This window comes from Nothoprocta perdicaria, unplaced genomic scaffold (assembly GCF_003342845.1).
Source record: "Nothoprocta perdicaria isolate Ctin4 unplaced genomic scaffold, notPer1 scaffold_3, whole genome shotgun sequence".
Lineage (NCBI taxonomy): Eukaryota > Metazoa > Chordata > Aves > Tinamiformes > Tinamidae > Nothoprocta > Nothoprocta perdicaria.
This window is the reverse complement of record NW_020455532.1, coordinates 7,719,780-7,740,964: the sequence shown is the minus strand read 5'-3', so window position 1 is coordinate 7,740,964 and position 21,185 is coordinate 7,719,780.

Sequence of the window (21,185 nt, the reverse complement as noted above, 5' to 3'; positions counted from 1 at the left end):
CTGCATTGGTGTATCGCGGTTGTAACTGGGACCACAGTATCTTGCTGTATAGGATTCATATATTAAATAGTAGGTGGGGACTATTTTTTTTTCCTTATATACAGAACAGGATTCCTGTTGCTAGGCTCAACATCAGCTTCACTGTTTGTACATTTTTTTATGTAAATAGTTGTCACAAAAGCAGAAGAAGAGTTATTTATTTCCATCTCTGAATTCCTTTTCAATCACATCCAGCAAAAATGATTCTCAGTTCCTAAACACATTTGTTTCCTTATTTAAAAGATATTTATTAACAGTTGGCAAAAAAAAAAAAACGCTTACACATTTCTGGTTCTTTTCATAGAGCAGTTGTCAGAAGCCTTTTGTACAAACTAGTAAAATAAATCCTTGCAACTTTGCAAAAGATATACCAACAACTTTGTGCATCTGTGTGGTTATTCTGACTGTATGCAGAGATGTTTYTCAGCTGGGCACCTTTTCTTACCTTGTCCCCTTGTTTTTACATACATCTCTCTGCACGACTAAAAGTGGCAGACATCAGCATCCATGGCAGCCTTTTCACTCCAAACATAACAAAGAAAAAAAATGAAAAAATATGAAAATGTTTTGCAGAGTGCACTGCAAAGATCCATGATTGAATTATAGTGCAGCTGTCAGCAGCTGTTTCAAAGAAGCAGGGGGTAAATTAGTTCTGTTTACTGCTAGCATAGTTCAGAGATTTAGTCATCCCAATAAAATTATAGAGGCACAAGAAAGGAAAAAAGAAACTCCAAAGGAACATCAGCCAAGAAGCTGACATTTTCTAATTTAGATTCTTTTAGCATATTTCAGAGATGCTGCTGGCATGAGGTTTCCTACTGTGGATACCACACTGCATTGCTATGGGGGCAGCTGAAGAAAATCGTGGTCCAGAATCTCCGTATTAAGTAAACATTATATCTTTGGGACATAACAACAGTTTTTGTGTTCTTGTTTACTTTGAACTGTGAGCAAGGTTGTGCCAGTTTACATAAACGTATTTGCTGATCCAGAGGATTAAATCATCAGCATTTTGGAATTAAACCACCATCTTTCACAAACGATTACAAACTCAAAAGCAAATTCACTTCATGTGCCGATCTGAAGTCCAGCAAAGTGTCAGCAAAAAGACCTTTATGAAGCTAGGCAGCATGAAAGGTCCTGTAAGCCTAGACTCTTTTAGAAGGAGGATCCTTAGGTGGTTCTCAGAATGACTCCAACTCGCCTCATTTAAGACCAGTGCAAATTAGATGTCCTTACAGCAAGGAAAAAGGCAGGGGAAATCAGGAAAAAAAGAAAAATGATCAGCTTTAYGGACTAAGTATTACTATAGAGCAGCCAACAGAAGCTTTACCCCTAGCTTCAACAAGTCCAACCCTATATGGCCAAACATCAGCTGGTTTCTAGCCCTTTCACGAGGACACTGAGCTCGTTGGACACGCTCCGYAGCAGCCTCCCGGTGTTACCGGCACTTTATCTCTTTGTCTACTGTTTTGGAAGAGAAAAGAACGCCTTGACATGAAGCTCTGTGTTGCCATAAACTGGCAGGGCCATAAAATGCTAGTCAACCAGCTTCAGGACTCCTAGATTTATCTGACTAATGACATTTTAAAGCACATTTAGAACCTTTTATAGATCAGTTATTCTAACTTCCTTTCAGGCCAAACTCTGAGGATATTATATTTGCTTAAGTGAGAAGCTGGAGCTCTGTTCCAGGACTGACAATAGGATCTCTTAGTCCTTAAGCAGGAAGCAGCCTCTGTGGCTGCCAAAGTTCATATAATAAAAGATAATTTATTTAAGTGAGGCAAAGTGTAATTTTAAGATTTCTGATTTTTATGGAAGTGTCAGTAGTAAAGCCTAAAAATGGAGAGGGAGAGCAGAGCAAGCGGGAGCGCAGCTCAGGGCAGCGCTGCCAAGGACAGTGGGATTTCCTCCACAGCTCTATCCAGCCCTTTCAGCACTGCCTGCACTTGGAACGGACACTTWCTAGATGAAAGAAAACCAAAAAGACTCATCTTTTGGTATCAGGATTTATATCCTCAGTATATTCCTATCCAAATACCCTGCTCGCCTGCCTGTTGACTCCTGTTGCTGCCATGGATGCATTATTCTCTGTATTTAGACATTCCTTTGGAGAGAAATTCTGCCCAATTAAGGAAAAAAAAGGAACTTGTTTGAAGTTTTTATTTATCAGGTAAAGATTGACAAGTGCTTGAGGGAAAGAAGAAAAAACACCTTTATACTGCAGTTGTTCATTACTCAAGTACAAAAGCAACACAAGCAGGTTATTATGGTTGCTTTGAGTTATCCTGCGCTAAATAGAGGGAAAAAAATCTTTTAAGTAAAAAAAGAGAATAGAGATGCATTAAGTAATATAATAGATAGGTTTTATATTCCCAAACCAGCACCTGAACAAGATCAGAAGTTTTTAAAAGATATCAATGTGATGTGTGGGTTTGTTTCACTGTGTGCAGACCTTCATTTTCCAAGGGTCTATTTACTGACTGAGGAGCAGCCTTTTAGTTTGAACATTTTGAATGGTCAGTGGATATTGTGAAGTTTGCTACCTCAATACAAATGTGCCATTTTCCCCAGTTAATGGGACCCTGATGTCAGAAGGAATTCCATAGGGGAAGAAGGCACAGCTAGCCACAGCCATAGACAGCACAGGTTTTGCATTTAAAGAGGAAATCAGACAAGCCAGAGGCAGATTTGTCACCTTCACGTCAGAGTCAGATTTGTCACCCCCTTCCAGCAGGGAAGAGGCTGTCCAAATTGACCTCTATCATCTCAGTGAGCTGGCCTGCTTGGCTCCAATAAAGCCCAACCCGCAGCCAGTAAGCAGTAATCTGGGACATGGAGCATTTGTGACCGCAGGGCGAGTAGCTGCATTCACTGCACCATCTATGGTCTTGCATATCATCCATGGTCTTGCATATCAWGAGAAACACACATAAATCCTTTCTGAACCGAGGGTGGTGGTCTGAGTTTGCAGCATGGAGGTGCTTACTAAAGCAGAGAGGGGAATAGCAGGCGCTCAGCTGATCCATCATGTTTTAGCACATCAGCACCCAAAGGTCAAGCCTAGGCCAGTGCTAGATCTCCAGAGCAGCACATGCAGGTTTGGGAAGTAACTGGCACGCAAAATAAGCCTCTGCAGAGGCCCCAGGATCCTTTCCTCCCCTGCTCTCCTCCCATCACCGTGTGACCTCTTCACTGAGGCCCGGAGCGGGCAGCAGCCAGACACTCACAGTGACACGACGTGAGGTGACCTTTGACTGGGCTAATGAAGGCAAACTGTTCCAGGCTGCTGGATTTATTCCTCCGTTATTTGTTGCTGCTCTGTCAGGTGCTTCATATAAAATACGTGGAAGTGGGGAGATCCAGTGTCTGGATTTGGTTATGAAGGGTCAGAGCTCAAGGATATCATTTCTCAAGTCTCAACAATTTAAGCCATTTTGTTTGGCGTTTATAACAAGCTGTAGACAAGAGTGGAGAGGTCACGGGCTCTACAGCTGTCTGTGGCTTGTGTAAAAATACAAGTCACAGACAGAACTAGTCATCTTCTTAAGAAGGGGCATTTTGGCAATTACTTAATGAGAACAAATTTTTAATTTAAACTTGCATCTTAGACTTTACACCAAGTACAAGGAGGGAGCACACACCACCACACCCACCATCTTAAGATAGGTTAACAAAGAGTTCTGTTTCTTACAGTAATTTGCTACCAATACTAGCTAGCGTTTGGATCCATAGCTCCTAAACTCACCGAGTTTTGTTATTCTTCCTTACCAGGGATATATGATCTGGCTGGGCTGCACTTCTAAGACTTAGTTAATTACTCCAAGACCAAGTTTCAGGGCTGAACTTCAGAGCAGGCAGCAAGGGGATGCAAGGCTATTGAGAGGTGTGCAGCTACTCCCTTCACAACCGCTGTTGTGAAACATCCAGGTGTTAAAGCCCATCCTGCTGAGTTTCCCTCAAAACCCTGACAGCAGTTTTGGAAGAGGAACATGATACTCCAAGAGATTCTGTCACTCTTGACTTGAAGTAGCTTTAATCAAGAGTTTTTTTTCCCGAACAGCAAGGCAGACTTCTTTATTTTGTCTTAATTAATATGCAAGGGATTCCAAGCTCAGCCCATCAGTTATTTTGGTTTCACATGACTGAGAAATCAACTGTAAAAGTTGGTGCAGTAATATACATGCATACCATGCACCGAGTGTGAAACTGTAAATACCGGCAGGGAGTCTGGTTTAAGAAGCTGCTGTGAAYGTGGTGTCAGAACAGCCCTTGGAACCCCCCATTTCCCAAGATTTATATTGCAGGGGGTGGGGAGAAAATAAATCYGATTTTGCTGGAACGTTGCCTACAACTTCTCAGCCATAAAGACTTTATTTATGGCTGTTACACAGCATGAGGGATTCAATTTGTCCTTTGTTATGAATTTCAGTGGATCATGTAACTGTTTATTTGCAGATATTTTTAAAAATAAGTTGGCATTTTTCATCTGCAGAAAAAAAAAAAAAAAAGCTCTTCATAGCCCTTTCCAGTGGGGATGTGCTCAAGCCTCACTCCATGGACACACTATGGTGGGGTCCAAAAGTCCTGCATCTTCTACTGGGCCTATAGAAGGTGAGAAAAGGCAACCAAAGGCACTTGTTACCTCTGCCCAGGACAGGAAGATTATATTCTGCRTTTCTCTATTTCATACATATTGTCTGGCTCAGAACAAACCTTGTAAAGCTTGTTGTTAGGACAGGAGGTAACAGCCATTATATTTAAACAAGATGGAGAGTCCTTCTTGGGAAATATGGGAGCAACATCACATTAAACATGTAGATAGTTACGTCCCCCGCATGGGAGTGACRGTCTTTGAGGAAGCAGATCTGGTTTTCTGCTGCAGCACCTCTCAGACAGTAAATAAAAATGAATCTCTCCATCAACACTGCGGAATATTGAAACTGTTTTCATTCCTGTTTCCAGACATGTCAGACACATTCTGCTGTCTTCTCAGACCTGTTCTCCTTCCCTTTCTTGTTATGGAAGAAAACAGAGCAAGGAACTACAAAGCCCAGGTAGATGGAGCCCTAGACCAAATCATGAGGGCTGTCAGCATCTAGGTCAGCCCCTGGCTGCTGTGAGCCATGTAGGATGGATATTCAGTTTAGAAAAGCCATAGACTATCTGCCTAGACTGGCTTATCACATCACAAGCATTCAGGTATATGGTTGCAGAAGAGCTCTCCTTCATTATGTGGACAACTTGTTTTCCAGAAGGGCTCAGAGGCCAAAGTTAATGCTTTTACTCCTTGTTACCAAGGCAAACATCAATAAGCTTTGCTACTCTTGGTGCTTCTTTCCAAGCAYAAAGCAAAAACTGAGCATTTCTGCTTATGCAGCTAACACACAGTTCTATATGCAACAGGGCTTCCTCCCATACATCTACTGGCATAACACAAACCAGAGCATGCAGACCCTCTCTTGACAGCTGGGCTTCCAAGAGCTTTGAAGGCTTCCCACTTGTGGAGCCAGGTGATAACAATGTTCCATTTGATTTAACTTTCAGATCTCCTGAAAGCAGCAGGAACAACCCTCCACAAAAGCCATGCACACCTGTACCTGTTTGCATACTTTTGGGGAATTCAGCTGTTTCTTGAAATCTTACTGCTTTACTGGAAGCACCCAGCTTTCCACATACTGCTGACACAAACATATCACTGACAACATTCTCTGTATGGAACAGCTCAGCTCTCTCCTGCTCATCTCCAATGCAGACATTGCATTCAGTCTTCAACACGCTGCATGAACAAAGAGCAGAGAATCAGAAGGACCAGCCTTGCTGCATGTTTGACTCGTTCAMACACCTGCTGGTCCTGTTGGTAAAGGCTTCAAGAAAGCGATTTTGSGTGATTTATTTTTGGTTTGACAGCAGTTCCCTCAAGAACTCTGTTGTCCACTCAGTTTCCCCAACTTCTGTCAGCCCCTACTTGAAAACCTACTGGTTCATCGGACAAAGAAACGGCCCATCTGCCCAGCCCTGTTCCCTCTGAGAAGAGGACAGGATTAAGTGATTTGCAAGGAATACACAGATCTGCAAAAGAGTTTCCTGGCTCAGGGACTCAGCAGGTTTTGACACTACAAAACATGCTGTGTATCAGACATCAGAATTAAACATGTTCCTCTTCCAGCCTTTTCTACTTACAAGACTCTTCTGAGGAAAGAAAAGTTACCAGATCAGTACACAAAACATTAAGCTACAGGCTCTTCCCTGTTCAGATTAAGGGGAGACTTTCTTTACAGTGGTGACTGATAAACACAGTATGCTATACTTTAAATCTTCATCTCTGGTGCCTATCTTAATTGCTGTTTCCAGTTTGTTTTGGCCTCTTTCAAAAGAGGCAGCATAAATAATTGCACACTGAGAAAAAAGGCTGCSTCTGACCCATCTGACCAGTTCATCCCAGCACTAATTTTGGAGGAGCAACTCCATCCATAGCAAGTGAGAGCAGCTTTAGGATTCAGCCATCTTTCAGAAACCAGGAAATTTACCCTGTTTAGTAGGATGTTGTCTTATTCAACCACCAAGATGGTTCATTTTAGCCTACAACTCACAACAAAGATCACTGCCACCACCTGAAGTAGTTGCCTTGTGCTCATTGCATCAGTCCCACCCTTAAAAAAAAGCTGCCACACACTCTAAGTCTGAGCTTAAGRCACCCTTCTGCTCTATGTGGTGCCTTGGCCTCTTCCTAGTTTCTAATAGTAGAATTTCCTAGTAAATTTGACTTTGCTGACATGCCGAGGACCCAAAACTGCCTGGTTATGTGACCTGGTCCACGCTTGGAACAGTTGCAGGGCCCACCCCCTTCCCACCATCTATTTTCTGCCCCCATTTGCTTGATTACAATAACGTGAGGAGTTCTGTGGTGATGGGAGGAGAATTTCCTCAGTCTGATTTATTTTTAAGCAACACATCTAGAATACTAGATACCCACTGAGCTATATATAGATATGGCTAAATTACAGGGGCGGGGGGGAAGCTGTATATTTCTGAAAGCCGCAACACCACAAGGCCAGATTATCTGAATTACTGTCATTACCAAAATTGGTAGCTAAAGAAGAAACTTCCAAGCACCATACATCGCTCTAGTAGTTTGACTATAGGAACCACTGTAATTACAGAAAGTATTTTAAATCACGCCAGTACAAACAAGAACTGGAAATGGAAAACACCGTGCTAGTCATTACATGTGGAAATTAATGGTCGGCATGGAAACGCATGGAACTGGTTACTCATGCTGAGCAGTGGGCACGATGAAGTCATGTCCACCACCTCAGCYGTCTACCTTCAATTGCAGGCAAGGATTATTTCCATGGCATCACCTGCAATACCCAACAGTTCTAGCAGCCACAGTAACCAGTTGTGCTCTCTCAAGGACTGCTGACAACACCGTTAGGGGAACCTCATCTCACAGTCTTGGTGAGCTCCAAAAAAGGTGTGATGTGCAAAGGCCAAGGGGCCATGCAGACCACATCGCACTGCTCCAGGCATGAAAGACCCAGTTTGCCTTAAGATACTTTAGTGGATTCTTGGTAAACACCAATTCTTGAACTCAGTGACCGTGCTCAGCTTATGAGAGTTCCATATAAAATRTTCTTGATCTTCCTTCCCTCCTCGCCCCCACACAAAGAAAACCTTTAGGAAAACATGAAGCTATTTTTGTGCTTAAAATTCATACAGCTGACAGGGTTTTGCGATTCCTGCAAGGAAGTCTGAAGTCAACATTGCCAGAAATGCTCATCTTAAGGGGCATCTTTCTTTCCCTTGAGACCAGAGTAACATTTAACCAAAGCCACACAAAGAGGTATTTTAGTGATTCTATCTGGAATAACAAATTGTAGGAAATTCTTACTAAAGTTTCTTTAAAAAGAAGAATTTGCAGTCAAGCCTTAAAAAAAAAMCCTACAAAAATAAAAAAAATACAAGTCTTTACATCATAAGGGGCTTTCAACATTAGCATTTAGTTTCCTCYACATGCATCTGGCAGTAAATACCACAAATTTACCAGGAAAAAAAATATCATTTCTCTCTAGCTTCCACAAAAAGAAGTATTTGTTGGTCTGGGGCACGTCAGAGAGGTCTGTCCCCCGYGGGAGGCTGCAGATGCCAGGGCCCTGCACAGCAGCGGGCGACCTCCTTGCCGCGCTCCCCGTGTGCAGGTGCCCGCTCCACGTGGGTCAGCGCCCGCCTCCAGCTGCGCTGCTGCTTCCTTGCGCAATGCCGAGCCCATCTCCAAACACCTCCGGCCCAGACAGGGGTTATTCTTATCTGCAGCCAACCCAGCAGAGCAGCTGGCGTGAACTTCTGCCTACAAGATCAAAGGGAAGCTTACCCCAATAAAGCCGTATTACTCAGAAAGCTGGAATCAAACAGTGCTGGGATAAAGCCTCRGCACATCCCACTCAGGATTAGAGCACAGAGCGGCAATGTCTCCCCAGCCAAAACTGTAGGCTGAGTTCTGCTGCCCTGAGGACGAGAGCAAACTTGCTTTTGCAGGTAGAATATCAGCTTGCTGCACCTACCCCGTGCTTCTGCATCCCCTGCTCCAAGCAACAATCTCATTCTCCTGGGTGGATTGAATGGAGTCTACTTCTCCTCAGGCATGCACCCATCTCACAGCTGCAAAATTCAGGACCATCTCCCTCCTCCAAGTCAAGCATTCAGATAACAGGCAAAATAACACTCCTCAAAATAAATAAGTCARCTCCTCCCACAGGTTTCCCAGGGTACTTTCAGCTATCCAGGCTCRGAGCAGCTCTGCCCAGCATCCTAACCCCACTGCTTTCAGCCTCCTAACCAGCCTGGCTGAGGACACTGTCCAGTGTGAGTAGGACAGGCTGTTTCCCCACTCCATACAGCACATACTAGCAGCCTTGTGCAAACACATCTCCAAACCAGACTCCTTCTGGCCCTGCTTCAGGCCAAGCTAAATCTTTTACAGAACCAGCCACGTTTCAGAATTTAACACAACCATATTCTTAAGTAAAGAAAGGCAGTATTTTGGAATGAAAGATAAAGCTTACCTCTTTAGCAACAGATCTTGCCCTTCTCCATTTTCCTCCAGCAGGATCTTCCAAACAGAAATAGTTGACAATAACGAAGCAAAATCAGCACCACATCTCCCTAGGGAAAGGAGAGCTGACTTCTTCCTGAGATTACCAAAGCTCCAGAGGCTGAAAAACCTTCCACTTCCTCATGAGGGACATTGCCCTCTCAAGCCAGACCTCCACTGCTGAGCCCTCAGCTTAGATTAAACCCTTAGGACAGAGTGCAAAGTCCTACAACACAGCCCTCTAGAAACTTCTGCTTTTCACCTCATTTGGGCATAATTTACTCATCAGGTTTTCTCAATAACAAGGCATCACTTCTTTTCCCCCAGGTGATAGAGTTTAAGTACAAAGGAGCCTGTATCTGCTCTCCTCACAGGCGCCAACCCCGAAGAGCTACCTACGCAATCATCAAAATGCTAACTGCATGCTGGTGTTCAGCTTCACCTTCTTACCTTGTGTCTTATACAGCCTGTTAAAGGCTATTGTGAACACAAGACACTGCACATGTGATTGTCACAGGACAAATGTGATCGAGATAGAGGCAGAATGGGAAGGCACATGCCTAAGCAGGGACTGGGCTTCTTCCAAATCTACCTGGAGTCTTGGCCAGGTGGTCACAACTAATCCGTAGGTTCTGCAATAACAGAGAAAGCAGCTTACTGGATCTGCAAAAGTGCTTAAGTTAGTTTTCAATCAACTCATGCTTGGAAAACACATCAAAACAGAGATCCTGTCTCTCTGTGTTAGTCTAAGGGATCACTTTTTGCATGACAGGTGGATGCGTGGATCCTTCTTGTGTTCATTCTTTACACACGTTTTAGAGATGGTTTAGAGCCATCATTCCTTTATCTTTTGTAAAGCAGCTGGGTATTTCTAGTGAAATCATTAACTGGAAAAATCTGTTTAGAAAAGGGCAGATCTTACAAATTCCATGGCTGAGCTGTAATAAGGTTTGTCCCCAGGATAACCTTCTGCTAAGCCTGTCTAGAAAGTCTGAGTGTCCCGGTTCTGCAGAGGACCTCGTGGCACTGCTGCATGCGTGGGTGTGCGTGGGCTCGTCATGGTCTCACGAGACCAAGGCCTCACAYAGGGAAGTCTGCTAAAGGAAGCAGTTACAGAAACCTCCTTTCCTCTCCTCTCATATTATTTGCACTATATTTCACCCAGTTCTGGATCAGCCTCCCTAGCACTTCCGCATCTTCCTCTAAAACCATAGCTTGTAGGATTAGTGTGACTTTAATGTGGTCTTTGTTATTTTTGCATCTGGGTTCCACATTTAGGAATTCAGCATTTGCGATGCAGTGGGGATAGAGTGACAGCAGCCTGAACCACTTAACTGGTTGTTTACCAAGTCCCCTGTTTACTGCATCTAGCTTTTCCTCCAGATTAATCTCATGTGCAGTCTCCCACACTCCAGCAACATTCCCTCTGCCTTAATAGTGAATCTCTGTATTTAAGGATTGAGATGAAGTGCATGATGAGCTGAAATGAATAGTACTGAAAAAAATATTAATATAACAGAGTATTTCTGAATTTACTCAAAAGAAAAGTGTTTATATTGAATTTAGATAATTACTACAGTAGCTTCTGTACATTAAAGAAGACACGTTACTACGATATGGAAGGGTCCTGCTCAGTCCTGCTGTCTCAGAGCAGTGCCCTGGCTGCCTGGAAGGTGCTGCTTCCAAAGTGATAAGAGCCAAAGTCTGGACAGAAAGAAATATAGCAGGTCAGAAGCTGGATTTGCCCCCAATGCATGTGTCCAYGGAAATTCTTTCTCTCTCTCCTACTTTATTGAATGGAAAAATGCCCTTTCCAAACACTTGCGATGTCATTTTCAGCCCTGGAACAGAAGTGCGGACACTGGATCTTCCTAATACAGCCCACAAACATATATTACTCAATTTCTTCCACTCTTCTATTCATTTAGTTTTTAGAATGTGTTGGTTGAAACACTACAGCAAATAGAAAACTACAATTGGCTGAATGTTTTGATGGAAACATTCAATCTKATCAATATTTCTCTTTTTTGCCTACTGAAAAACTCAGGAATTACAAAATTCTATAAAAAGAGAGTTGCATGAATAAAATACAGATGTCAAAAGTGGGATAATTATTTCAGTTTTAAACGTGTATTAAAAATTGAAACAAAGTTTTGTAAAGAATTTTTAAAAACATGCTCATAAGAATTTTATGTTAAAAGGTACTTGTTTTTTTCCAACCTGTCAACCATAAAAGGCAAACCTGAAATTCCCTGCACCTGCTGTTTCAAGACACTGGGTTTAATCACAGGCATAAGACAACAGAGAAATTGCTATATATGGGAGTGAGAGCTGAGAGAGCTGGCAGGAGCAGGACCTACCGATGGGGAAGGGTGACACAGCGGCCACTTTACCCTCGTGTCAGCTTAGAGASAAAGCTCATGTCTGGCCCACTTTGGGAATGGGAGAAGATTTTGGTTCGTTCCTTAACTGGTTAACAGATCCATTCATTCATGGAAAACAGCAGGTCTGCACGGGTCAGTGAGTTAGGAAATAGGGGTATCCCTTCCAGACATGGGCTGCTGACCACCCGTCACTGCTAGCAAATGCAGCCCTAACTGATTTCGTTGGGAAGCCTGAAGTGCCGCACAGAAAGGGCCGAGGATCTGGCAAAATTAAGAACAAAGAGTCTAAGGAAACTGCCAAGCCACGCTGGAAGGAGCCGGCTGTCCAGCAGGACTTCTCCATTGCTCCTTCTGGATCTTGCATGGCAGCAATCCGGGCGAGACCAAACCCATCCGCGCCGCTTCCCACCGTCTCATACGTGTTCCTCAGTTCACATTTGACCAGGAAAGTTTGACAGTGCTTTGAAAGCTCGTCTTGTTTTCTCTAATTCAATCCAGAAAACACTCACATTAATACCAACAGATACTGCCCACATGCAAATCAGAAAAATTAAAGGGCATTGCAAAAGCGACCGTTTCCAGTGGTCAGATTAGCTGCAGACGGAAGCAATTCAAGACGCATTAAAACCAACAGCCTGTCGTTGTCCAGAGGCATTGTCTTGCCATGTAACACTTTGCTTCTAAAGAGATATTTCTTGGAATCTTTTCAATCACTCTTCTGCTTGAAATATATGCTAGGTTTCAGATCTTTCCATTCCCTGTCGCAAGAGAATGAGCTAAAAGTTCATCAGCAGCCTATGGCAATATCTCAGTGGAGAAAGTTGAAGTCATTTCTTAATGCCATTTCTTATTAGCTATCATTATTGTGCAAATGTTGAGAGTAAAGAGAGCAGGAGGTCTGCTGTTAATCATTACAACCCTTGGTTTCTCCCTGCCTAGCTGTTAAACCTTCAGAATCATTTCATTTCTTTTCTTTTCTTTAAAACATACAGAACCATGGCTTCCCCCAGATCTTTGGGTGTTCTGGTGAGTAAAATACCATGAACTTAGTCCTCAACCAGCTTTCTTTAGTTAGTTAGTTAGTGAGATCTTCTATTTAAAGATAAGTTCCATCCCACCCTTTTGCAATCTGGTTATGATTACTGGTTACTGCCACCCGCAGACTGATAAACTTATAACAGCTGCATTGCAGGAAATCACCTCCAATTCAACCCTGATGTTGCATGGATGTCTTTAGTTAGCTTAAATAGGCTTTTAACATTCATTTTTTTTTKTGTGTGCAAAACACCTATCATTAATTTTGACTCGAGAGATCAAACAGTTAACAATGTGTTGATCCTAGCTTACTTTCAAGTGATGTATTGTATCATTTCTGAGAGTTATGAGGGGTTGATATTTTCTTTTACTAATGCATCAAAGTCGATAAGTGAATGGGGCAAACCCGCGTCCTGGGAAAGGAAGCTATTAACAGCTCTGCTCGGAAGGTTCTAAGGGCCACATTGCGTCATAGTCCTCGAGTTTATTGAATGTTAACTCTTTTTTTTTCCCCTAACCAAAGGAAATGAGTTTCTATAATCCTCTGCTTTGAGCTGCATCCTCAGTGGGGTAATGAAAAATGACCTATGCCATTTGATAGCACACTACTTTGCACACAATAGATCTTCACAAGGGCAAGCACAATGCAACTCTGCCTTTTCCCTTCCCTCCTTGTTGAAACGCACAATGAATTTATTTATTGCCGATCTAAAAGGCACTAGAACAGAACGGGCCCAGCAGGGAAATCGCCCGAGTTTAACTTGGCATGGTAAGAAGGCAGCCCCGGAGAAAATGGCCAGCGTATAAACCTGGGTGAACACAACATTTTTATGAGGAGGATCTTGAAATGGTGGGTTCATACGCATGCAGAGAGCGAGGCAAATTGGTTCCAAGAACAAGGCATCTGCTGCCTTGAAAACTTTCTTTTTGGCAGAATTTGTATGCGAGCTGGGCATGTTGAGTGATTTATGGGCCCATTAAACATACACTAAATCAATCTCTATTTAAAAAAAAAAAAAAAAAAAAGCTCCATGTACTTAAAAAAGGCCCTCGAGCTAGGTTTCTGAACCCAAAGTCTGACGTTGCAAGGCAAATGGTCATTGGTAATTTGGGAAATGTAACACGAACTCAGTCAGTCAATTCAGATATGATAGTTTTTAAATGTTCCATGGATCTAGCAAAATGTGTATCCAATTAACTACCACTAACGGACCTTATTTATAAAACAATACTTTTGTGGTCAGGTTGCACTTTTTCCATTCGTTTCTGTACACAGTTCAGGTTGCAGATTGTGTGTGTATGATTAATAAAGACAACAGTTTTGTGCCAGTCTTTATTGGCATCGTGGTGAGGYGGGGCTGGGCAGCAAGCCTACGAAAATCAATTTTGTCCCCATTTTTCCAGCATTAGCCTGGGAACAGAGGTAGGAGAAGAGCTGCTCATTGGAACTAAGTAGTGAGAGTTGCAGTGAGAAGTTGTCCTTTGGGGAGGGTTCTCTCCAAGGGGAAGAGACAAGTGCTGGAAACACTGAGTCTGCAAATGCCTCAGTTGTTTACTTAATCCTGCTTTGGAGCTGAAGAAATTAGTTGGTGGTATAAATGTGTCTTTCAGTCCATAGGAAAAATATCCTCCCTTGAAAACATATCTGAGTTATTTAAAGGATATGTGCAAAATGTACACATCCCAAACAGTGCCTTTCCCAGTGTAATTTTGTTTTAAGGCCATGCAGTGGGCAGTCATTCACAAATAGAGGCAAAAGGAAGTTTTATGAACTCCTCTATGAATTGCCCATGCAAACAAGCATAACATTCAAATGGAAACAGGCCAAAAGGATTTTGTGAATAGAGCATTAAGATATTTTCTTCCTGATATGGCTAGGGATGGAAAATCTGTAGCAAAGCCATACAGCTTTTGTATGAGAATATTCTCCTAATTGTATCTATGTATATACACCCCTTCCCTACATTCACATATAGCCACACATATAGGTATGACAGAGTGGCATGTAAAGTTTCTAACATACTGCAAGAGGAGATGGTGGAAACTGAMGAATGTTTTTGAATCCAAGAGTATTTCTCACCCAAGTTGAGTTTTCCATTTCCAGCTCTTCTCCAGTACTGTTTTCAATTAGATTATTTTTCTGATTTCAAAACAGAAATATTCTAGGGCTGAAATGTCTGGGTTTCAAAAATTGAAAACAACTTATTTTTAAAAAAGAAGCAAGACATGCCCAGAGAAAGGAAAGGAAAAGGAATGAAATTACGGTAGAAGGTGCCACTATATAAGAGGATGTAAGTGTGTGGATGTTCTTTGACCTCTTCATGAAGCTTGGTCTACTAAAATGGGTTTCAAAGATGCAAATTATTTTGCTTGTGATACCAGTCCTCCCCTCCCAATATTTCAGCCTGATCTTCATCYTGTGCCCTTCCCTAGAGCTCCCTCGAGCAGGCATTTTTCCCGCTGCATGGAAATGGCAGGCAAGGAAGCTTGTTACAGGAGGAGGAGTAGMAGGATCTGCCCTTCCTTCCCAACCATCCCACAATGGGGGGGACATGGGGAAGAAAAGCATTAGGGCTGGGCCATTTGCCCTTGGCTCACRTCCAGAGGGACCAACTGCATGAGTTAACAGTCATTAGAGGAAGCAGAGCTTGCACAYGTTTCCTCAGGAACCTTTGCTATGGAAAGGGAATTAAAAATAATTGATAGAAGACACTTGTCTGGAAACTGTCCCTTTTCAGCTTCGTTTCYTACCTGAATGAGGCTCCAGGGAATATGCTGCAAGCATGTGTCTTCTGAGACCTCTCAGCTTTTAATCACCTGGTTATTTTTAATGAAATTCAATAATAAAAATTTTGGGGGGCTAAATGAGAGAAGTGCTGCTGGTGAAATGCTCTGGATGTGTTCATCACTTGCTAGACACACCAGGATGCCCCAGGGAGAGAGAGCCTTTATGGACTGACACCATGAAACAGGCTTTACACAAAGCTCCTTTCTCCTTAAGAGTTCAATTTCCAGAGGAGACGCTAGCAGAGGAGCTCAGGGGCTCACGGCACTCCGCACCACGTAGAGGGTCACATTTTCAACTCTTTTGGCACCCAAACTTTGCCAGCACCCTGATTCAGGAGTGAATCACTCTGATTTTCAGCAAGCTACAATTTCTCTTTCTTCTCCTGCCTGTCCCTGCACAGCTGTTAAATTATCCAGAACTTGCCCCACTCATTCTCCTTGGCTTTTCTTCCTCTTATTCCTTCATATATAAAACAAAAGAAAAAAAAGTACACAGAACTTTTTTTTTCTTTCATAGCAGATGGAAAACCAAAATAAACAGAGAAGCAACTGTCTTCCCTCCTCAAACCCTCCAGGCGGCTGGGAGGTAGAATGCCCTTTCTAATTTCATTGACAGTGCTGTTGATATATAGGGTAATTTTATCTTAACAACCTGTAACAAAGGATAAGACAGTAGTCGTCTTACATTCCAGACAGTAGGAGATGTTTACTCCTTCTCCCAGCAGACTCTCTCATCATTCATCCAGACTTTATTAGGATGCCAGGAAATGGGAAACCTATAATTTAAGAAATGTATCGCATGGGGAAACTTCTTCTGTTTGGTAAATAAAAGGTAGCTGGCAGTCTGAGGTTAATTTGCTTTTTTAAAAGTGTTCTCACCAACTTGGGTTCCCGTTCTTTCCCTAAACTTTGTCCCAAACTAAACCTTTTTCCAGGATGTGATATTGAGAAAAACAAACACTTCTGGACACCTCAGTAAGGACTGGAATGGGGTCTTCTAGCACCAGAACCAGACAAACTCCTCTGCTCTAGGCTCTTAAACTAGTTAATCTGAAGGCTGTGCTGGGTGTTTCTACTAGCAGGGCTATTTTTGTTTTTATCTTTAGAGGTATCACGTGGCCCAGGATAGCAATATACCCGGAGCAATGTCACTTCATGGGGCTAAGAAGAAGGGAGGGAGAAGAACGCCCATTTTCTGTGTCAAAAATTCTTCCGGCCTTTTGCCTCTTTAGTGACTTTCACATGAGCGTTTATTCCTGTTTACATTGCTCGACATGAATGCCTGGCTTTGATTTGAGGACAAACTGCCCCATAAACCCATGAATGTCTGAATTTAACCTTCACCTTTCCCCCCTAACCTTCGCTCTTGCCTTTCCCTTCACAATTAGTGACATTCTCACAGCAAAGCTTAACAAAGTGCGTGCTACTGAGAGTGAACTTGATTGTGAGCACAGGCTGAGCCAAGGAGGGACAGCATGTGATGCTGGGCAATACAGGGAAGAAAATTCCTTCTAAAATCAGGTGCCAGGAGTTAATTTTTTGCTGTTTAAAAGCATAGCAACTTCCTGGCTCAAGACACCATGAGCAAATGGATAAATCTGGTCTCAGCTCTGCCATTAACCAGAGCTGTCATGATTCTGAAGGTAAAAACCTCACTCACAAGACAGTTTTGTAAGGTCAAGGAGAAAGTGTACATCTAAGAAAACTCCCAAGAAAATGCCACTTCTCTGTACTGAGAGCCAGACTCTCGGCCACCTTGCTTTGCTTCAGCAAGCCAAGGTTGTCTTGTATCGGCTGAAAGACTGCCTGTTTTTTTACTCTACATTTCTTTTTGTGGGAGCCCTTCCCATCTTTGGTATCCTCCAACTCTTGTTTTTTCTTGTTTTTTTTTTTTTTCTTTTTTTTTTCCTACGGGATAGATCAAATTCCATCACACTGTGTGCAAGCCCAAAGGGAGATGAACATTTCGTGGCTTTAAGTGACTGCTTACGGATCACTGTTCCTATCAAATCTCCACACTGATTACAGTGTTGTTTCAAGAGATGACCCACAGCTCTCTAGGCACAATATGCTCATCCTGAAAGGAAGCAGTCACCCATTTTGGAGATTCATCAAAGGAACATTTTTTAGTTCAAGTTGTGCTGCAGACTCTCTACCCTCCAGTTGTTAGCCAGGAGCATGGCTTTCTCGGGCATACTTCTGACAGCTGCCACTGCAGTTGTGTGGGCTGTGTTGACTTCACTTATACTTAGATTTGGCCATGTGGTTTTGAGGCTTCTCACCCTAAGGCAATCTCCCAAAGAGTGTGGTCTTTGTCATCTTCCAAGTAGCCATTAAAACTAGAGTTTAAGTCAAGGTCAAATTGTACCACAAACCTTTGAAGAGCTTCTTTGCGTGCTATGTAAAGCAAACTCAGAAGACCACTGATATACTTACTAGGCCAAATCCATCTCTGCTGTGAGCTCCACCTAATCCAATAGAGTCACTTGAGGGGTGAATGTGGTCAGCTCTATGATTATTAAAGGACCGATAGAGAACTCTCACTTCCATTTGGACTTATTTGATCAGAGCTGTTGAGTTCTTTAGCACAGAAGAGACACTATTTTTTTGTCTCTTTGCATTTTAAAATTAAATTCCAAATCGATATGGACCTGACCCCTTGCCAGAACAGGAATGCATGGAAGTAATTTGCCCACAGAAGGAAATCCAATTTTTCAAATGCAATCACCATGGGGTAGGAAGAGGAAGTAACCAAGGGGATAAGAGACATAATTTTAATGTCAGGAAAAAGAAAGATCTGTGAGCTCAGACTAATACTTAGAAATGCAAACTGATGTCACCATGGTGACAAAACCTCAGCATTCATAGTGTTTGTCCTCTTCCCTTTTGTGGTAAACTCTGGTACCCTGTTAAATACATGCAGAGTCTTCAGAAGAATCATTTGTCCCATCTGACTGACTGGATTTCCTTATAATAATACTCATTAGATATGGAGAGAAACCACATCTCAAGCTGCCTTCCTACCTCTGAACATTAAAGATATTAATTTTGGAGCTAAAGTTCTTTGGCTGTATGAATCATACTTGCATAATAGGATGGATAATTCCTATCACAACAATTCCAGTGGGGAAATCCATAGTAGGTGTGTTAGGTTTGTCTCAAAGTCTATGGCTTACATATGTCTCTATAACTGGAGGCTCATTTACTATCCTTCAGCTGGAACTTGAATATGGCCTCTCTGAAGTCATCAGCATTTTCAGAGTTAACTAAAGCACATGAATATCCATGTACATCCACATGTCCTTAAACCTCTGTTGAATCACTTTCCCMTAATCATTACCAGCTCAAGACTACTTGAAGACCAATATAAAATCTATTGGTGGTTCTTCCTCCTAGAGAATATCCAGCAGTTCCCTTGGCAGGAGCCCCTACAGAAAGGCCACAAGATTGAGGCCCTAAAGGTAAAGATTAAAAAATATGCAGGAAGAAGCACCTTTTGCTCTGGTTCTCTGGGCAACAGACTTCCTCCTCAGAGTGGTCCTTGTACCAGCTTCAGCCAGTACATCCCAAGGAAAACCACAAGCTTTCACACAGCCATAGCTGTGTAGTTTCCCATTTCCATCACTTCCAGACATACTAAGGGTATAGTCACAGCATTAGAGAGAAGGGGAAACATTTTTTTAAAAAGCTGTTAATCTAAATTAAACATGTATTTGTCCGCTTTCTCTGACACGTACCAGCCATAGATGCCCCAGAAGGGTTAGGGAGGACGAGCCTTCAACTCCCTCAGGTTAAACAGGAAGACCTCAAGCCATGGCCTGGAGAGTGGACAACAGGCGAGACCTCCTTATGCTTATTCCCTCACAGTCCTGCCTAAATGGTGATTACTGTGCAGTGGCAGAACCGTGTGCAAGGAACTGAAAAGCTCACTTGAGAAATGTGTGATAAGCTGGCGCTGATGCCACCACAGCGCGATGCTTGTCCTGTCACCGCAGCCCTTATCACAGGGATGCTCCCGGCTGCTTCCTCCGCTGCTTGGCTGGGCTCCAGCCTGGGAAATTTAACAAGGGGAGCATTTTTATTCCCTCACTGGCAAACAGCGGCAAGGGAAAATAGCCTTTCATTATCTGACCGGAAAGATCTCTTTAAAAGTATATGATGACTCCTAAACCTGAGACACGCAACAGGTTCTTCTGTGAAATCTAACCGGGTTTGGGCCCTCGTGTCAACAAGATATGCCTCACTCAGCATGCGCCAGCTATGAAAGTGTCCTGGGCCTGAATATTTCAGGATTTACTGCTGCAGAAACTCTCCAGTGTCACCTTTCTTCCCTTTTTATATCTCAGCAATAATCTTAAATTCAGCTGAAAACAAAGAGCTGCCTGTTGACAGCTAATCCTAAAGACAGAGCTTTGTGTGAAACACGGAAGAGAAAAAAAAAGGAAAAAAAGAAATCACTGAAAGGGCTTGGCAGGAAACACAAATATTTGGGGCTAATTTGTTGCTAGCAATCTGGAGCCCTGATTAGGGGCTGAACCAAACGTCTCCTCCTTTCCTTGCTCCCTTCCCAAAGCAGCTATCTCTGCAAACAACAGATACCACAAGCAGAAGCACAAAGAAAAGGTCTTTCGTTTACCCCTGCTTCAGCAGCAGGTGAGGGGTGCGGAAATTCAGGGCTCAGGGCCCAACAGCACTGCGGGAACAGCAGGAGCAGCAACGGGGAAGAGGGACACGCGGAGGACCGAGGGCGGCTCCCAAGGCTTTCATTTCACGCATGTAAGGATTATCCATCAAATCAGTGGTGAAACCCAGGTCTGATAATGCTCAAGTAATGCTAATAATTACAGAGCAGAAACGGCCTGTAACCCAAGCCCTAATTGCATTTAAAGACTGGCGGCTGTACCTGGCGAGGTGCTAGGCTGGATGTGCTCGGGTAAGCTGAGCAGCCTGGAGGCTCCCAGATGCTCCGGGCAGCACGTGCCCGCGAGCGGCTGCGACCTGAGCTCGGCGGCTTGTCGTGCTCGCAGCTGCTTCAACCTTTATTTATACGGGCTCCGATCCAATGCTTTTTTAGATTGATGTACCCTCAAGTATGGGTGTTACCATCGGTGTCAGCTGAGTGACGGARTATCAGGGCATCTTGGAAAACACTTGCTGTTTTCCAGCTGCGCCTTTGCTGACCTGAGAAACGCTGCCGTCAGGTATCGCTGGATTGCTTGCACATAGCGGGAGACAGGAGGCCCAGGGAGAATTGTAGCCTGAAGAAATAATTCTTTAACCACCCCTGCTCCAAGTCAAGCTTCAGATTTCTCACTGAGCTCTCAAATCAGTCACCAGCTGAATCATACTTTCCTTCACTGGGGATAATTCCAAACAAATCCATGTACGGAGCCCAGCTGTTCAGACCTCGCAACTACTGCACACGGCGGCAGCAGGAACGTGCTGGAGACGGCTGCGTTATCCATAAAGAGGGACCTCCTGCACCCCAGCACTCACTGCGACTTGCATTTCAGTATGGAAAACCCTTCGGAGAAGGACTATAAGCCTTGATGAGCCTTGGTAAGAGGCTGTATGGATCTGCCTCCCATCACTGCTGCCCACCTACCATCAACTCAAATGTAAAAGACACACAGTACAAATCAAAACAGATGGAAGTTGGATCAGTATAGAAATAACATTATTATCTCACATGATATTACTAAAGTATCTGTGTGTATATCTAAAATAAAGCCTCTTGCAAGTTTTGCCCTGAGGTTTTACTCAGCAGTTGGTTTAGTTTTCACTAGGAAGATAAAAATACTTTGGAATTAGGAGTGTGAGATATATTAAGGATGCAGAAAGCA